The sequence below is a fragment of the Schistocerca cancellata genome, chromosome 1, assembly GCF_023864275.1.
Source record: "Schistocerca cancellata isolate TAMUIC-IGC-003103 chromosome 1, iqSchCanc2.1, whole genome shotgun sequence".
Classification (NCBI taxonomy): domain Eukaryota; kingdom Metazoa; phylum Arthropoda; class Insecta; order Orthoptera; family Acrididae; genus Schistocerca; species Schistocerca cancellata.
In genome coordinates, this window is record NC_064626.1 from 194,500,732 (window position 1) to 194,512,822 (window position 12,091).

The 12,091-nt window shown below is 48.3% G+C and overlaps 37 non-coding genes across 37 annotated transcripts; all 37 read right to left on the minus strand.

Moving 5' to 3' along the window:
* Positions 1–227: 227 nt before the first annotated feature.
* On the minus strand, positions 228–299 carry Trnat-ugu (transfer RNA threonine (anticodon UGU)). Its single transcript has one exon. It is a non-coding gene; the product is annotated as a tRNA-Thr (tRNA).
* Positions 300–545: 246 nt separating this feature from the next.
* Positions 546–617, minus strand: Trnat-ugu (transfer RNA threonine (anticodon UGU)). The gene has a single exon. It is a non-coding gene; the product is annotated as a tRNA-Thr (tRNA).
* Positions 618–861: 244 nt separating this feature from the next.
* Positions 862–933, minus strand: Trnat-ugu (transfer RNA threonine (anticodon UGU)). Its single transcript has one exon. It is a non-coding gene; the product is annotated as a tRNA-Thr (tRNA).
* Positions 934–1,496: 563 nt separating this feature from the next.
* Trnat-ugu (transfer RNA threonine (anticodon UGU)) lies at positions 1,497–1,568 on the minus strand. Its single transcript has one exon. It is a non-coding gene; the product is annotated as a tRNA-Thr (tRNA).
* A 246-nt stretch (positions 1,569–1,814) lies between these two features.
* Trnat-ugu (transfer RNA threonine (anticodon UGU)) lies at positions 1,815–1,886 on the minus strand. Its single transcript has one exon. It is a non-coding gene; the product is annotated as a tRNA-Thr (tRNA).
* A 246-nt stretch (positions 1,887–2,132) lies between these two features.
* Positions 2,133–2,204, minus strand: Trnat-ugu (transfer RNA threonine (anticodon UGU)). The gene has a single exon. It is a non-coding gene; the product is annotated as a tRNA-Thr (tRNA).
* A 246-nt stretch (positions 2,205–2,450) lies between these two features.
* Trnat-ugu (transfer RNA threonine (anticodon UGU)) lies at positions 2,451–2,522 on the minus strand. The gene has a single exon. It is a non-coding gene; the product is annotated as a tRNA-Thr (tRNA).
* Positions 2,523–2,768: 246 nt separating this feature from the next.
* On the minus strand, positions 2,769–2,840 carry Trnat-ugu (transfer RNA threonine (anticodon UGU)). The gene has a single exon. It is a non-coding gene; the product is annotated as a tRNA-Thr (tRNA).
* A 246-nt stretch (positions 2,841–3,086) lies between these two features.
* Positions 3,087–3,158, minus strand: Trnat-ugu (transfer RNA threonine (anticodon UGU)). The gene has a single exon. It is a non-coding gene; the product is annotated as a tRNA-Thr (tRNA).
* Positions 3,159–3,404: 246 nt separating this feature from the next.
* On the minus strand, positions 3,405–3,476 carry Trnat-ugu (transfer RNA threonine (anticodon UGU)). Its single transcript has one exon. It is a non-coding gene; the product is annotated as a tRNA-Thr (tRNA).
* A 246-nt stretch (positions 3,477–3,722) lies between these two features.
* Trnat-ugu (transfer RNA threonine (anticodon UGU)) lies at positions 3,723–3,794 on the minus strand. Its single transcript has one exon. It is a non-coding gene; the product is annotated as a tRNA-Thr (tRNA).
* A 246-nt stretch (positions 3,795–4,040) lies between these two features.
* On the minus strand, positions 4,041–4,112 carry Trnat-ugu (transfer RNA threonine (anticodon UGU)). Its single transcript has one exon. It is a non-coding gene; the product is annotated as a tRNA-Thr (tRNA).
* A 246-nt stretch (positions 4,113–4,358) lies between these two features.
* Trnat-ugu (transfer RNA threonine (anticodon UGU)) lies at positions 4,359–4,430 on the minus strand. The gene has a single exon. It is a non-coding gene; the product is annotated as a tRNA-Thr (tRNA).
* Positions 4,431–4,676: 246 nt separating this feature from the next.
* Positions 4,677–4,748, minus strand: Trnat-ugu (transfer RNA threonine (anticodon UGU)). Its single transcript has one exon. It is a non-coding gene; the product is annotated as a tRNA-Thr (tRNA).
* A 246-nt stretch (positions 4,749–4,994) lies between these two features.
* Trnat-ugu (transfer RNA threonine (anticodon UGU)) lies at positions 4,995–5,066 on the minus strand. The gene has a single exon. It is a non-coding gene; the product is annotated as a tRNA-Thr (tRNA).
* A 246-nt stretch (positions 5,067–5,312) lies between these two features.
* Trnat-ugu (transfer RNA threonine (anticodon UGU)) lies at positions 5,313–5,384 on the minus strand. The gene has a single exon. It is a non-coding gene; the product is annotated as a tRNA-Thr (tRNA).
* Positions 5,385–5,630: 246 nt separating this feature from the next.
* Positions 5,631–5,702, minus strand: Trnat-ugu (transfer RNA threonine (anticodon UGU)). The gene has a single exon. It is a non-coding gene; the product is annotated as a tRNA-Thr (tRNA).
* Positions 5,703–5,948: 246 nt separating this feature from the next.
* On the minus strand, positions 5,949–6,020 carry Trnat-ugu (transfer RNA threonine (anticodon UGU)). Its single transcript has one exon. It is a non-coding gene; the product is annotated as a tRNA-Thr (tRNA).
* Positions 6,021–6,266: 246 nt separating this feature from the next.
* Trnat-ugu (transfer RNA threonine (anticodon UGU)) lies at positions 6,267–6,338 on the minus strand. The gene has a single exon. It is a non-coding gene; the product is annotated as a tRNA-Thr (tRNA).
* Positions 6,339–6,584: 246 nt separating this feature from the next.
* Trnat-ugu (transfer RNA threonine (anticodon UGU)) lies at positions 6,585–6,656 on the minus strand. The gene has a single exon. It is a non-coding gene; the product is annotated as a tRNA-Thr (tRNA).
* A 246-nt stretch (positions 6,657–6,902) lies between these two features.
* Positions 6,903–6,974, minus strand: Trnat-ugu (transfer RNA threonine (anticodon UGU)). The gene has a single exon. It is a non-coding gene; the product is annotated as a tRNA-Thr (tRNA).
* A 246-nt stretch (positions 6,975–7,220) lies between these two features.
* Trnat-ugu (transfer RNA threonine (anticodon UGU)) lies at positions 7,221–7,292 on the minus strand. Its single transcript has one exon. It is a non-coding gene; the product is annotated as a tRNA-Thr (tRNA).
* Positions 7,293–7,538: 246 nt separating this feature from the next.
* On the minus strand, positions 7,539–7,610 carry Trnat-ugu (transfer RNA threonine (anticodon UGU)). The gene has a single exon. It is a non-coding gene; the product is annotated as a tRNA-Thr (tRNA).
* Positions 7,611–7,856: 246 nt separating this feature from the next.
* On the minus strand, positions 7,857–7,928 carry Trnat-ugu (transfer RNA threonine (anticodon UGU)). The gene has a single exon. It is a non-coding gene; the product is annotated as a tRNA-Thr (tRNA).
* Positions 7,929–8,160: 232 nt separating this feature from the next.
* Trnat-ugu (transfer RNA threonine (anticodon UGU)) lies at positions 8,161–8,232 on the minus strand. The gene has a single exon. It is a non-coding gene; the product is annotated as a tRNA-Thr (tRNA).
* A 246-nt stretch (positions 8,233–8,478) lies between these two features.
* Positions 8,479–8,550, minus strand: Trnat-ugu (transfer RNA threonine (anticodon UGU)). The gene has a single exon. It is a non-coding gene; the product is annotated as a tRNA-Thr (tRNA).
* Positions 8,551–8,796: 246 nt separating this feature from the next.
* Positions 8,797–8,868, minus strand: Trnat-ugu (transfer RNA threonine (anticodon UGU)). The gene has a single exon. It is a non-coding gene; the product is annotated as a tRNA-Thr (tRNA).
* A 243-nt stretch (positions 8,869–9,111) lies between these two features.
* Positions 9,112–9,185, minus strand: Trnat-ugu (transfer RNA threonine (anticodon UGU)). The gene has a single exon. It is a non-coding gene; the product is annotated as a tRNA-Thr (tRNA).
* Positions 9,186–9,431: 246 nt separating this feature from the next.
* On the minus strand, positions 9,432–9,503 carry Trnat-ugu (transfer RNA threonine (anticodon UGU)). The gene has a single exon. It is a non-coding gene; the product is annotated as a tRNA-Thr (tRNA).
* A 246-nt stretch (positions 9,504–9,749) lies between these two features.
* Positions 9,750–9,821, minus strand: Trnat-ugu (transfer RNA threonine (anticodon UGU)). The gene has a single exon. It is a non-coding gene; the product is annotated as a tRNA-Thr (tRNA).
* A 246-nt stretch (positions 9,822–10,067) lies between these two features.
* Trnat-ugu (transfer RNA threonine (anticodon UGU)) lies at positions 10,068–10,139 on the minus strand. Its single transcript has one exon. It is a non-coding gene; the product is annotated as a tRNA-Thr (tRNA).
* Positions 10,140–10,385: 246 nt separating this feature from the next.
* On the minus strand, positions 10,386–10,457 carry Trnat-ugu (transfer RNA threonine (anticodon UGU)). The gene has a single exon. It is a non-coding gene; the product is annotated as a tRNA-Thr (tRNA).
* Positions 10,458–10,703: 246 nt separating this feature from the next.
* Trnat-ugu (transfer RNA threonine (anticodon UGU)) lies at positions 10,704–10,775 on the minus strand. The gene has a single exon. It is a non-coding gene; the product is annotated as a tRNA-Thr (tRNA).
* A 246-nt stretch (positions 10,776–11,021) lies between these two features.
* Positions 11,022–11,093, minus strand: Trnat-ugu (transfer RNA threonine (anticodon UGU)). The gene has a single exon. It is a non-coding gene; the product is annotated as a tRNA-Thr (tRNA).
* Positions 11,094–11,339: 246 nt separating this feature from the next.
* Trnat-ugu (transfer RNA threonine (anticodon UGU)) lies at positions 11,340–11,411 on the minus strand. Its single transcript has one exon. It is a non-coding gene; the product is annotated as a tRNA-Thr (tRNA).
* A 246-nt stretch (positions 11,412–11,657) lies between these two features.
* On the minus strand, positions 11,658–11,729 carry Trnat-ugu (transfer RNA threonine (anticodon UGU)). The gene has a single exon. It is a non-coding gene; the product is annotated as a tRNA-Thr (tRNA).
* Positions 11,730–11,975: 246 nt separating this feature from the next.
* Positions 11,976–12,047, minus strand: Trnat-ugu (transfer RNA threonine (anticodon UGU)). The gene has a single exon. It is a non-coding gene; the product is annotated as a tRNA-Thr (tRNA).
* Positions 12,048–12,091: the final 44 nt, after the last annotated feature.

The window sequence follows — 12,091 nt, forward strand, 5'->3', positions numbered from 1 at the left end:
TGCAGTCGTCACAGCGCTCGCGAAAAATACATTCCAGAGCTTAGAAAATGCGTACGAATATCTACTCTGCCACAACAATTCGCTACCACTGAGGTCCACGGCGATGGCTGACGGGGTGTTGCTGTCTTTCGTCTATCATCATCTGTTATCTTGGCTCTGGCCCGAAAAGACACGCTATTTTGAAATTTTCGGTTCAAAGCATTACATTGGCCCATTTAAAATTGTGCTGCCCCCTGTGAGAATCGAACTCACGACCCCTGGTTTACAAGACCAGTGCTCTGCCCCTGAGCTAAGGAGGCTGTTGCAGTGTACACTTCTTGCAGTCGTCACAGCGCTCGCGAAAAATACATTCCAGAGCTTAGAAAATGCGTACGAATATCTACTCTGCCACAACAATTCGCTACCACTGAGGTCCACGGCGATGGCTGACGGGGTGTTGCTGTCTTTCGTCTATCATCATCTGTTATCTTGGCTCTGGCCCGAAAAGACACGCTATTTTGAAATTTTCGGTTCAAAGCATTACATTGGCCCATTTAAAATTGCGCTGCCCCCTGTGAGAATCGAACTCATGACCCCTGGTTTACAAGACCAGTGCTCTGCCCCTGAGCTAAGGAGGCTGTTGCAGTGTACACTTCTTGCAGTCGTCACAGCTCTCGCGAAAAATACATTCCAGAGCTTAGAAAAGGCGTACGAATATCTACTCTGCCACAACAATTCGCTACCACTGAGGTCCACGGCGATGGCTGACGGGGTGTTGCTGTCTTTCGTCTATCATCATCTGTTATCTTGGCTCTGGCCCGAAAAGACGCTATTTTGAAATTTTCGGTTCAAAGCATTACATTGGCCCATTTAAAATTGTGCTGCCCTCTGTGAGAATCGAACTCACGACCCCTGGTTTACAAGACCAGTGCTCTGCCCCTGAGCTAAGGAGGCTGTTGCAGTGTACACTTCTTGCAGTCGTCACAGCGCTCGCGAAAAATACATTCCAGAGCTTAGAAAATGCGTACGAATATCTACTCTGCCACAACAATTCGCTACCACTGAGGTCCACGGCGATGGCTGACGGGGTGTTGCTGTCTTTCGTCTATCATCATCTGTTATCTTGGCTCTGGCCCGAAAAGACACGCTATTTTGAAAATTTCGGTTCAAAGCATTACCTTGGCCCATTTAAAATTGTGCTGCCCCCTGTGAGAATCGAACTCACGACCCCTGGTTGCAAGACCAGTGCTCTGCCCCTGAGCTAAGGAGGCTGTTGCAGTGTACACTTCTTGCAGTCGTCACAGCGCTCGCGAAAAATACATTCCAGAGCTTAGAAAATGCGTACGAATATCTACTCTGCCACAACAATTCGCTACCACTGAGGTCCACGGCGATGGCTGACGGGGTGTTGCTGTCTTTCGTCTATCATCATCTGTTATCTTGGCTCTGGCCCGAAAAGACACGCTATTTTGAAATTTTCGGTTCAAAGCGTTACATTGGCCCATTTAAAATTGTGCTGCCCCCTGTGAGAATCGAACTCACGACCCCTGGTTTACAAGACCAGTGCTCTGCCCCTGAGCTAAGGAGGCTGTTGGAGTGTACACTTCTTGCAGTCGTCACAGCGCTCGCGAAAAATACATTCCAGAGCTTAGAAAATGCGTACGAATATCTACTCTGCCACAACAATTCGCTACCACTGAGGTCCACGGCGATGGCTGACGGGGTGTTGCTGTCTTTCGTCTATCATCATCTGTTATCTTGGCTCTGGCCCGAAAAGACACGCTATTTTGTAATTTTCGGTTCAAAGCGTTACATTGGCCCATTTAAAATTGTGCTGTCCCCTGTGAGAATCGAACTCACGACCCCTGGTTTACAAGACCAGTGCTCTGCCCCTGAGCTAAGGAGGCTGTTGCAGTGTACACTTCTTGCAGTCGTCACAGCGCTCGCGAAAAATACATTCCAGAGCTTAGAAAATGCGTACGAATATCTACTCTGCCACAACAATTCGCTACCACTGAGGTCCACGGCGATGGCTGACGGGGTGTTGCTGTCTTTCGTCTATCATCATCTGTTATCTTGGCTCTGGCCCGAAAAGACACGCTATTTTGAAATTTTCGGTTCAAAGCATTACTTTGGCCCATTTAAAGTTGTGCTGCCCCCAATGAGAATCGAACTCACGACCCCTGGTTTACAAGACCAGTGCTCTGCCCCTGAGCTAAGGTGGCTGTTGCAGTGTACACTTCTTGCAGTCGTCACTGCGCTCGCGAAAAATACATTCCAGAGCTTAGAAAATGCGTACGAATATCTACTCTGCCACAACAATTCGCTACCACTGAGGTCCACGGTGATGACTGACGGGGTGTTGCTGTCTTTCGTCTATCATCATCTGTTATCTTGGCTCTGGCCCGAAAAGACACGCTATTTTGAAATTTTCGGTTCAAAGCGTTACATTGGCCCATTTAAAATTGTGCTGCCCCCTGTGAGAATCGAACTCACGACCCCTGGTTTACAAGACCAGTGCTCTGCCCCTGAGCTAAGGAGGCTGTTGCAGTGTACACTTCTTGCAGTCGTCACAGCGCTCGCGAAAAATACATTCCAGAGCTTAGAAAATGCGTACGAATATCTACTCTGCCACAACAATTCGCTACCACTGAGGTCCACGGCGATGGCTGACGGGGTGTTGCTGTCTTTCGTCTATCATCATCTGTTATCTTGGCTCTGGCCCGAAAAGACACGCTATTTTGAAATTTTCGGTTCAAAGCATTACATTGGCCCATTTAAAATTGTGCTGCCCCCTGTGAGAATCGAACTCACGACCCCTGGTTTACAAGACCAGTGCTCTGCCCCTGAGCTAAGGAGGCTGTTGCAGTGTACACTTCTTGCAGTCGTCACAGCGCTCGCGAAAAATACATTCCAGAGCTTAGAAAATGCGTACGAATATCTACTCTGCCACAACAATTCGCTACCACTGAGGTCCACGTCGATGGCTGACGGGGTGTTGCTGTCTTTCGTCTATCATCATCTGTTATCTTGGCTCTGGCCCGAAAAGACACGCTATTTTGAAATTTTCGGTTCAAAGCATTACATTGGCCCATTTAAAATTGTGCTGCCCCCTGTGAGAATCGAACTCACGACCCCTGGTTTACAAGACCAGTGCTCTGCCCCTGAGCTAAGGAGGCTGTTGCAGTGTACACTTCTTGCAGTCGTCACAGCGCTCGCGAAAAATACATTCCAGAGCTTAGAAAATGCGTACGAATATCTACTCTGCCACAACAATTCGCTACCACTGAGGTCCACGGCGATGGCTGACGGGGTGTTGCTGTCTTTCGTCTATCATCATCTGTTATCTTGGCTCTGGCCCGAAAAGACACGCTATTTTGAAATTTTCGGTTCAAAGCATTACATTGGCCCATTTAAAATTGTGCTGCCCCCTGTGAGAATCGAACTCACGACCCCTGGTTTACAAGACCAGTGCTCTGCCCCTGAGCTAAGGAGGCTGTTGCAGTGTACACTTCTTGCAGTCGTCACAGCGCTCGCGAAAAATACATTCCAGAGCTTAGAAAATGCGTACGAATATCTACTCTGCCACAACAATTCGCTACCACTGAGGTCCACGGCGATGGCTGACGGGGTGTTGCGGTCTTTCGTCTATCATCATCTGTTATCTTGGCTCTGGCCCGAAAAGACACGCTATTTTGAAATTTTCGGTTCAAAGCATTACATTGGCCCATTTAAAATTGTGCTGCCCCCTGTGAGAATCGAACTCACGACCCCTGGTTTACAAGACCAGTGCTCTGCCGCTGAGCTAATGAGGCTGTTGCAGTGTACACTTCTTGCAGTCGTCACAGCGCTCGCGAAAAATACATTCCAGAGCTTAGAAAATGCATACGAATATCTACTCTGCCACAACAATTCGCTACCACTGAGGTCCACGGCGATGGCTGACGGGGTGTTGCTGTCTTTCGTCTATCATCATCTGTTATCTTGGCTCTGGCCCGAAAAGACACACTATTTTGAAATTTTCGGTTCAAAGCATTACTTTGGCCCATTTAAAGTTGTGCTGCCCCCTGTGAGAATCGAACTCACGACCCCTGGTTTACAAGACCAGTGCTCTGCCCCTGAGCTAAGGAGGCTGTTGCAGTGTACACTTCTTGCAGTCGTCACAGCGCTCGCGAAAAATACATTCCAGAGCTTAGAAAATGCGTACGAATATCTACTCTGCCACAACAATTCGCTACCACTGAGGTCCACGGCGATGGCTGACGGGGTGTTGCTGTCTTTCGTCTATCATCATCTGTTATCTTGGCTCTGGCCCGAAAAGACACGCTATTTTGAAATTTTCGGTTCAAAGCATTACATTGGCGCATTTAAAATTGTGCTGCCCCCTGTGAGAATCGAACTCACGACCCCTGGTTTACAAGACCAGTGCTCTGCCCCTGTGCTAAGGAAGCTGTTGCAGTGTACACTTCTTGCAGTCGTCACAGCGCTCGCGAAAAATACATTCCAGAGCTTAGAAAATGCGTACGAATATCTACTCTGCCACAACAATTCGCTACCACTGAGGTCCACGGCGATGGCTGACGGGGTGTTGCTGTCTTTCGTCTATCATCATCTGTTATCTTGGCTCTGGCCCGAAAAGGCACGCTATTTTGAAATTTTCGGTTCAAAGCATTACATTGGCCCATTTAAAATTGTGCTGCCTCCTGTGAGAATCGAACTCATGACCCCTGGTTTACAAGACCAGTGCTCTGCCCCTGAGCTAAGGAGGCTGTTGCAGTGTACACTTCTTGCAGTCGTCACAGCGCTCGCGAAAAATACATTCCAGAGCTTAGAAAATGCGTACGAATATCTACTCTGCCACAACAATTCGCTACCACTGAGGTCCACGGCGATGGCTGACGGGGTGTTGCTGTCTTTCGTCTATCATCATCTGTTATCTTGGCTCTGGCCCGAAAAGACACGCTATTTTGAAATTTTCGGTTCAAAGCATTACATTGGCCCATTTAAAATTGTGCTGCCCCCTGTGAGAATCGAACTCACGACCCCTGGTTTACAAGACCAGTGCTCTGCCCCTGTGCTAAGGAGGCTGTTGCAGTATACACTTCTTGCAGTCGTCACAGCGCTCGCGAAAAATACATTCCAGAGCTTAGAAAATGCGTACGAATATCTACTCTGCCACAACAATTCGCTACCACTGAGGTCCACGGCGATGGCTGACGGGGTGTTGCTGTCTTTCGTCTATCATCATCTGTTATCTTGGCTCTGGCCCGAAAAGACACGCTATTTTGAAATTTTCGGTTCAAAGCATTACATTGGCCCATTTAAAATTGTGCTGCCCCCTGTGAGAATCGAACTCACGACCCCTGGTTTACAAGACGAGTGCTCTGCCCCTGAGCTAAGGAGGCTGTTGCAGTGTACACTTCTTGCAGTCGTCACAGCGCTCGCGAAAAATACATTCCAGAGCTTAGAAAATACGTACGAATATCTACTCTGCCACAACAATTCGCTACCACTGAGGTCCACGGCGATGGCTGACGGGGTGTTGCTGTCTTTCGTCTATCATCATCTGTTATCTTGGCTCTGGCCCGAAAAGACATGCTATTTTGAAATTTTCGGTTCAAAGCATTACATTGGCCCATTTAAAATTGTGCTGCCCTCTGTGAGAATCGAACTCACGACCCCTGGTTTACAAGACCAGTGCTCTGCCCCTGAGCTAAGGAGGCTGTTGCAGTGTACACTTCTTGCAGTCGTCACAGCGCTCGCGATAAATACATTCCAGAGCTTAGAAAATGCGTACGAATATCTACTCTGCCACAACAATTCGCTACCACTGAGGTCCACGGCGATAGCTGACGGGGTGTTGCTGTCTTTCGTCTATCATCATCTGTTATCTTGGCTCTGGCCCGAAAAGACACGCTATTTTGAAATTTTCGGTTCAAAGCATTACATTGGCCCATTTAAAATTGTGCTGCCCCCTGTGAGAATCCAACTCACGACCCCTGGTTTACAAGACCAGTGCTCTGCCCCTGAGCTAAGGAGGCTGTTGCAGTGTACACTTCTTGCAGTCGTCACAGCTCTCGCGAAAAATACATTCCAGAGCTTAGAAAATGCGTACGAATATCTACTCTGCCACAACAATTCGCTACCACTGAGGTCCACGGCGATGGCTGACGGGGTGTTGCGGTCTTTCGTCTATCATCATCTGTTATCTTGGCTCTGGCCCGAAAAGACACGCTATTTTGAAATTTTCGGTTCAAAGCATTACATTGGCCCATTTAAAATTGTGCTGCCCCCTGTGAGAATCGAACTCACGACCCCTGGTTTACAAGACCAGTGCTCTGCCGCTGAGCTAATGAGGCTGTTGCAGTGTACACTTCTTGCAGTCGTCACAGCGCTCGCGAAAAATACATTCCAGAGCTTAGAAAATGCGTACGAATATCTACTCTGCCACAACAATTCGCTACCACTGAGGTCCACGGCGGTGGCTGACGGGGTGTTGCTGTCTTTCGTCTATCATCATCTGTTATCTTGGCTCTGGCCCGAAAAGACACGCTAATTTGAAATTTTCGGTTCAAAGCATTACATTGGCCCATTTAAAATTGTGCTGCCCCCTGTGAGAATCGAACTCACGACCCCTGGTTTACAAGACCAGTGCTCTGCCCCTGAGCTAAGGAGGCTGTTGCAGTGTACACTTCTTGCAGTCGTCACAGCGCTCGCGAAAAATACATTCCAGAGCTTAGAAAATGCGTACGAATATCTACTCTGCCACAACAATTCGCTACCACTGAGGTCCACGGCGATGGCTGACGGGGTGTTGCTGTCTTTCGTCTATCATCATCTGTTATCTTGGCTCTGGCCCGAAAAGACACGCTATTTTGAAATTTTCGGTTCAAAGCATTACATTGGCCCATTTAAAATTGTGCTGCCCCCTGTGAGAATCGAACTCACGACCCCTGGTTTACAAGACCAGTGCTCTGCCCCTGAGCTAAGGAGGCTGTTGCAGTGTACACTTCTTGCAGTCGTCACAGCGCTCGCGAAAAATACATTCCAGAGCTTAGAAAATGCGTACGAATATCTACTCTGCCACAACAATTCGCTACCACTGAGGTCCACGGCGATGGCTGACGGGGTGTTGCGGTCTTTCGTCTATCATCATCTGTTATCTTGGCTCTGGCCCGAAAAGACACGCTATTTTGAAATTTTCGGTTCAAAGCATTACATTGGCCCATTTAAAATTGTGCTGCCCCCTGTGAGAATCGAACTCACGACTCCTGGTTTACAAGACCAGTGCTCTGCCGCTGAGCTAAGGAGGCTGTTGCAGTGTACACTTCTTGCAGTCGTCACAGCGCTCGCGAAAAATACATTCCAGAGCTTAGAAAATGCGTACGAATATCTACTCTGCCACAACAATTCGCTACCACTGAGGTCCACGGCGATGGTTGACGGGGTGTTGCTGTCTTTCGTCTATCATCATCTGTTATCTTGGCTCTGGCCCGAAAAGACACGCTATTTTGAAATTTTCGGTTCAAAGCATTACATTGGCCCATTTAAAATTGTGCTGTCCCCTGTGAGAATCGAACTCACGACCCCTGGTTTACAAGACCAGTGCTCTGCCCCTGAGCTAAGGAGGCTGTTGCAGTGTACACTTCTTGCAGTCGTCACAGCGCTCGCGAAAAATACATTCCAGAGCTTAGAAAATGCGTACGAATATCTACTCTGCCACAACAATTCGCTACCACTGAGGTCCACTGCGATGGCTGACGGGGTGTTGCTGTCTTTCGTCTATCATCATCTGTTATCTTGGCTCTGGCCCGAAAAGACACGCTATTTTGAAATTTTCGGTTCAAAGCATTACATTGGCCCATTTAAAATTGTGCTGCCCCCTGTGAGAATCGAACACACGACCCCTGGTTTACAAGACCAGTGCTCTGCCCCTGAGCTAAGGAGGCTGTTGCAGTGTACACTTCTTGCAGTCGTCACAGCGCTCGCGAAAAATACTTTCCAGAGCTTACAAAATGCGTACGAATATCTGCTCTGCCACAACAATTCGCTACCACTGAGGTCCACGGCGATGGCTGTCTTTCGTCTATCATCATCTGTTATCTTGGCTCTGGCCCGAAAAGACACGCTATTTTGAAATTTTCGGTTCAAAGCATTACATTGGCCCATTTAAAATTGTGCTGCCCCCTGTGAGAATCGAACTCACGACCCCTGGTTTACAAGACCAGTGCTCTGCCCCTTAGCTAAGGAGGCTGTTGCAGTGTACACTTCTTGCAGTCGTCACAGCGCTCGCGAAAAATACATTCCAGAGCTTAGAAAATGCGTACGAATATCTACTCTGCCACAACAATTCGCTACCACTGAGGTCCACGGCGATGGCTGACGGGGTGTTGCTGTCTTTCGTCTATCATCATCTGTTATCTTGGCTCTGGCCCGAAAAGACACGCTATTTTGAAATTTTCGGTTCAAAGCATTACATTGGCCCATTTAAAATTGTGCTGCCCCCTGTGTGAATCGAACTCACGACCCCTGGTTTACAAGACGAGTGCTCTGCCCCTGAGCTAAGGAGGCTGTTGCAGTGTACACTTCTTGCAGTCGTCACAGCGCTCGCGAAAAATACATTCCAGAGCTTAGAAAATGCGTACGAATATCTACTCTGCCACAACAATTCGCTACCACTGAGGTCCACGGCGATGGCTGACGGGGTGTTGCTGTCTTTCGTCTATCATCATCTGTTATCTTGGCTCTGGCCCGAAAAGACATGCTATTTTGAAATTTTCGGTTCAAAGCATTACATTGGCCCATTTAAAATTGTGCTGCCCCCTGTGAGAATCGAACTCACGACCCCTGGTTTACAAGACCAGTGCTCTGCCCCTGAGCTAAGGAGGCTGTTGCAGTATACACTTCTTGCAGTCGTCACAGCGCTCGCGAAAAATACATTCCAGAGCTTAGAAAATGCGTACGAATATCTACTCTGCCACAACAATTCGCTACCACTGAGGTCCACGGCGATGGCTGACGGGGTGTTGCTGTCTTTCGTCTATCATCATCTGTTATCTTGGCTCTGGCCCGAAAAGACACGCTATTTTGAAATTTTCGGTTCAAAGCATTACATTGGCCCATTTAAAATTGTGCTGCCCCTGTGAGAATCGAACTCACGACCCCTGGTTTACAAGACCAGTGCTCTGCCCCTGAGCTAAGGAGGCTGTTGCAGTGTACACTTCTTGCAGTCGTCACAGCGCTCGCGAAAAATACATTCCAGAGCTTAGAAAATGCGTACGAATATCTACTCTGCCACAACAATTCGCTACCACTGAGGTCCACGGCGATGGCTGACGGGGTGTTGCTGTCTTTCGTCTATCATCATCTGTTATCTTGGCTCTGGCCCGAAAAGACACGCTATTTTGAAATTTTCGGTTCAAAGCATTACATTGGCCCATTTAAAATTGTGCTGCCCCCTGTGAGAATCGAACTCACGACCCCTGGTTTACAAGACCAGTGCTCTGCCCCTGAGCTAAGGAGGCTGTTGCAGTGTACACTTCTTGCAGTCGTCACAGCGCTCGCGAAAAATACATTCCAGAGCTTAGAAAATGCGTACGAATATCTACTCTGCCACAACAATTCGCTACCACTGAGGTCCACGGCGATGGCTGACGGGGTGTTGCGGTCTTTCGTCTATCATCATCTGTTATCTTGGCTCTGGCCCGAAAAGACACGCTATTTTGAAATTTTCGGTTCAAAGCATTACATTGGCCCATTTAAAATTGTGCTGCCCCCTGTGAGAATCGAACTCACGACCCCTGGTTTACAAGACCAGTGCTCTGCCGCTGAGCTAATGAGGCTGTTGCAGTGTACACTTCTTGCAGTCGTCACAGCGCTCGCGAAAAATACATTCCAGAGCTTAGAATATGCGTACGAATATCTACTCTGCCACAACAATTCGCTACCACTGAGGTCCACGGCGATGGCTGACGGGGTGTTGCTGTCTTTCGTCTATCATCATCTGTTATCTTGGCTCTGGCCCGAAAAGACACACTATTTTGAAATTTTCGGTTCAAAGCATTACATTGGCCCATTTAAAACTGTGCTGTCCCCTGTGAGAATCGAACTCACGACCCCTGGTTTACAAGACCAGTGCTCTGCCCCTGAGCTAAGGAGGCTGTTGCAGTGTACACTTCTTGCAGTCGTCACAGCGCTCGCGAAAAATACATTCCAGAGCTTAGAAAATGCGTACGAATATCTACTCTGCCACAACAATTCGCTACCACTGAGGTCCACTGCGATGGCTGACGGGGTGTTGCTGTCTTTCGTCTATCATCATCTGTTATCTTGGCTCTGGCCCGAAAAGACACGCTATTTTGAAATTTTCGGTTCAAAGCATTACATTGGCCCATTTAAAATTGTGCTGCCCCCTGTGAGAATCGAACTCACGACCCCTGGTTTACAAGACCAGTGCTCTGCCCCTGAGCTAAGGAGGCTGTTGCAGTGTACACTTCTTGCAGTCGTCACAGCGCTCGCGAAAAATACTTTCCAGAGCTTAGAAAATGCGTACGAATATCTGCTCTGCCACAACAATTCGCTACCACTGAGGTCCACGGCGATGGCTGACGGGGTGTTGCTGTCTTTCGTCTATCATCATCTGTTATCTTGGCTCTGGCCCGAAAAGACACGCTATTTTGAAATTTTCGGTTCAAAGCATTACATTGGCCCATTTAAAATTGTGCTGCCCCCTGTGAGAATCGAACTCACGACCCCTGGTTTACAAGACCAGTGCTCTGCCCCTGAGCTAAGGAGGCTGTTGCAGTGTACACTTCTTGCAGTCGTCACAGCGCTCGCGAAAAATACATTCCAGAGCTTAGAAAATGCGTACGAATATCTACTCTGCCACAACAATTCGCTACCACTGAGGTCCACGGCGATGGCTGACGGGGTGTTGCTGTCTTTCGTCTATCATCATCTGTTATCTTGGCTCTGGCCCGAAAAGACACGCTATTTTGAAATTTTCGGTTCAAAGCATTACATTGGCCCATTTAAAATTGTGCTGCCCCCTGTGAGAATCGAACTCACGACCCCTGGTTTACAAGACCAGTGCTCTGCCCCTGAGCTAAGGAGGCTGTTGCAGTGTACACTTCTTGCAGTCGTCACAGCGCTCGCGAAAAATACATTCCAGAGCTTAGAAAATGCGTACGAATATCTACTCTGCCACAACAATTCGCTACCACTGAGGTCCACGGCGATGGCTGACGGGGTGTTGCTGTCTTTCGTCTATCATCATCTGTTATCTTGGCTCTGGCCCGAAAAGACACGCTATTTTGAAATTTTCGGTTCAAAGCATTACATTGGCCCATTTAAAATTGTGCTGCCCCCTGTGAGAATCGAACTCACGACCGCTGGTTTACAAGACCAGTGCTCTGCCCCTGAGCTAAGGAGGCTGTTGCAGTGTACACTTCTTGCAGTCGTCACAGCGCTCGCGACAAATACATTCCAGAGCTTAGAAAATGCGTACGAATATCTACTCTGCCACAACAATTCGCTACCACTGAGGTCCACGGCGATGGCTGATGTGGTGTTTCTGTCTTTCGTCTATCATCATCTGTTATCTTGGCTCTGGCCCGAAAAGACACGCTATTTTGAAATTTTCGTTTCAAAGCATTACATTGGCCCATTTAAAATTGTGCTGCCTCCTGTGAGAATCGAACTCACGACCCCTGGTTTACAAGACCAGTGCTCTGCCTCTGAGCTAAGGAGGCTGTTGCAGTGTACACTTCTTGCAGTCGTCACAGCGCTCGCGAGAAATACATTCCAGAGCTTAGAAAATGCGTACGAATATCTACTCTGCCACAACAATTCGCTACCACTGAGGTCCACGGCGATGGCTGACGGGGTGTTGCTGTCTTTCGTCTATCATCATCTGTTATCTTGGCTCTGGCCCGAAAAGACACGCTATTTTGAAATTTTCGGTTCAAAGCATTACATTGGCCCATTTAAAATTGTGCTGCCCCCTGTGAGAATCGAACTCACGACCCCTGGTTTACAAGACCAGTGCTCTGCCCCTGAGCTAAGGAGGCTGTTGCAGTGTACACTTCTTGCAGTCGTCACAGCGCTCGCGAAA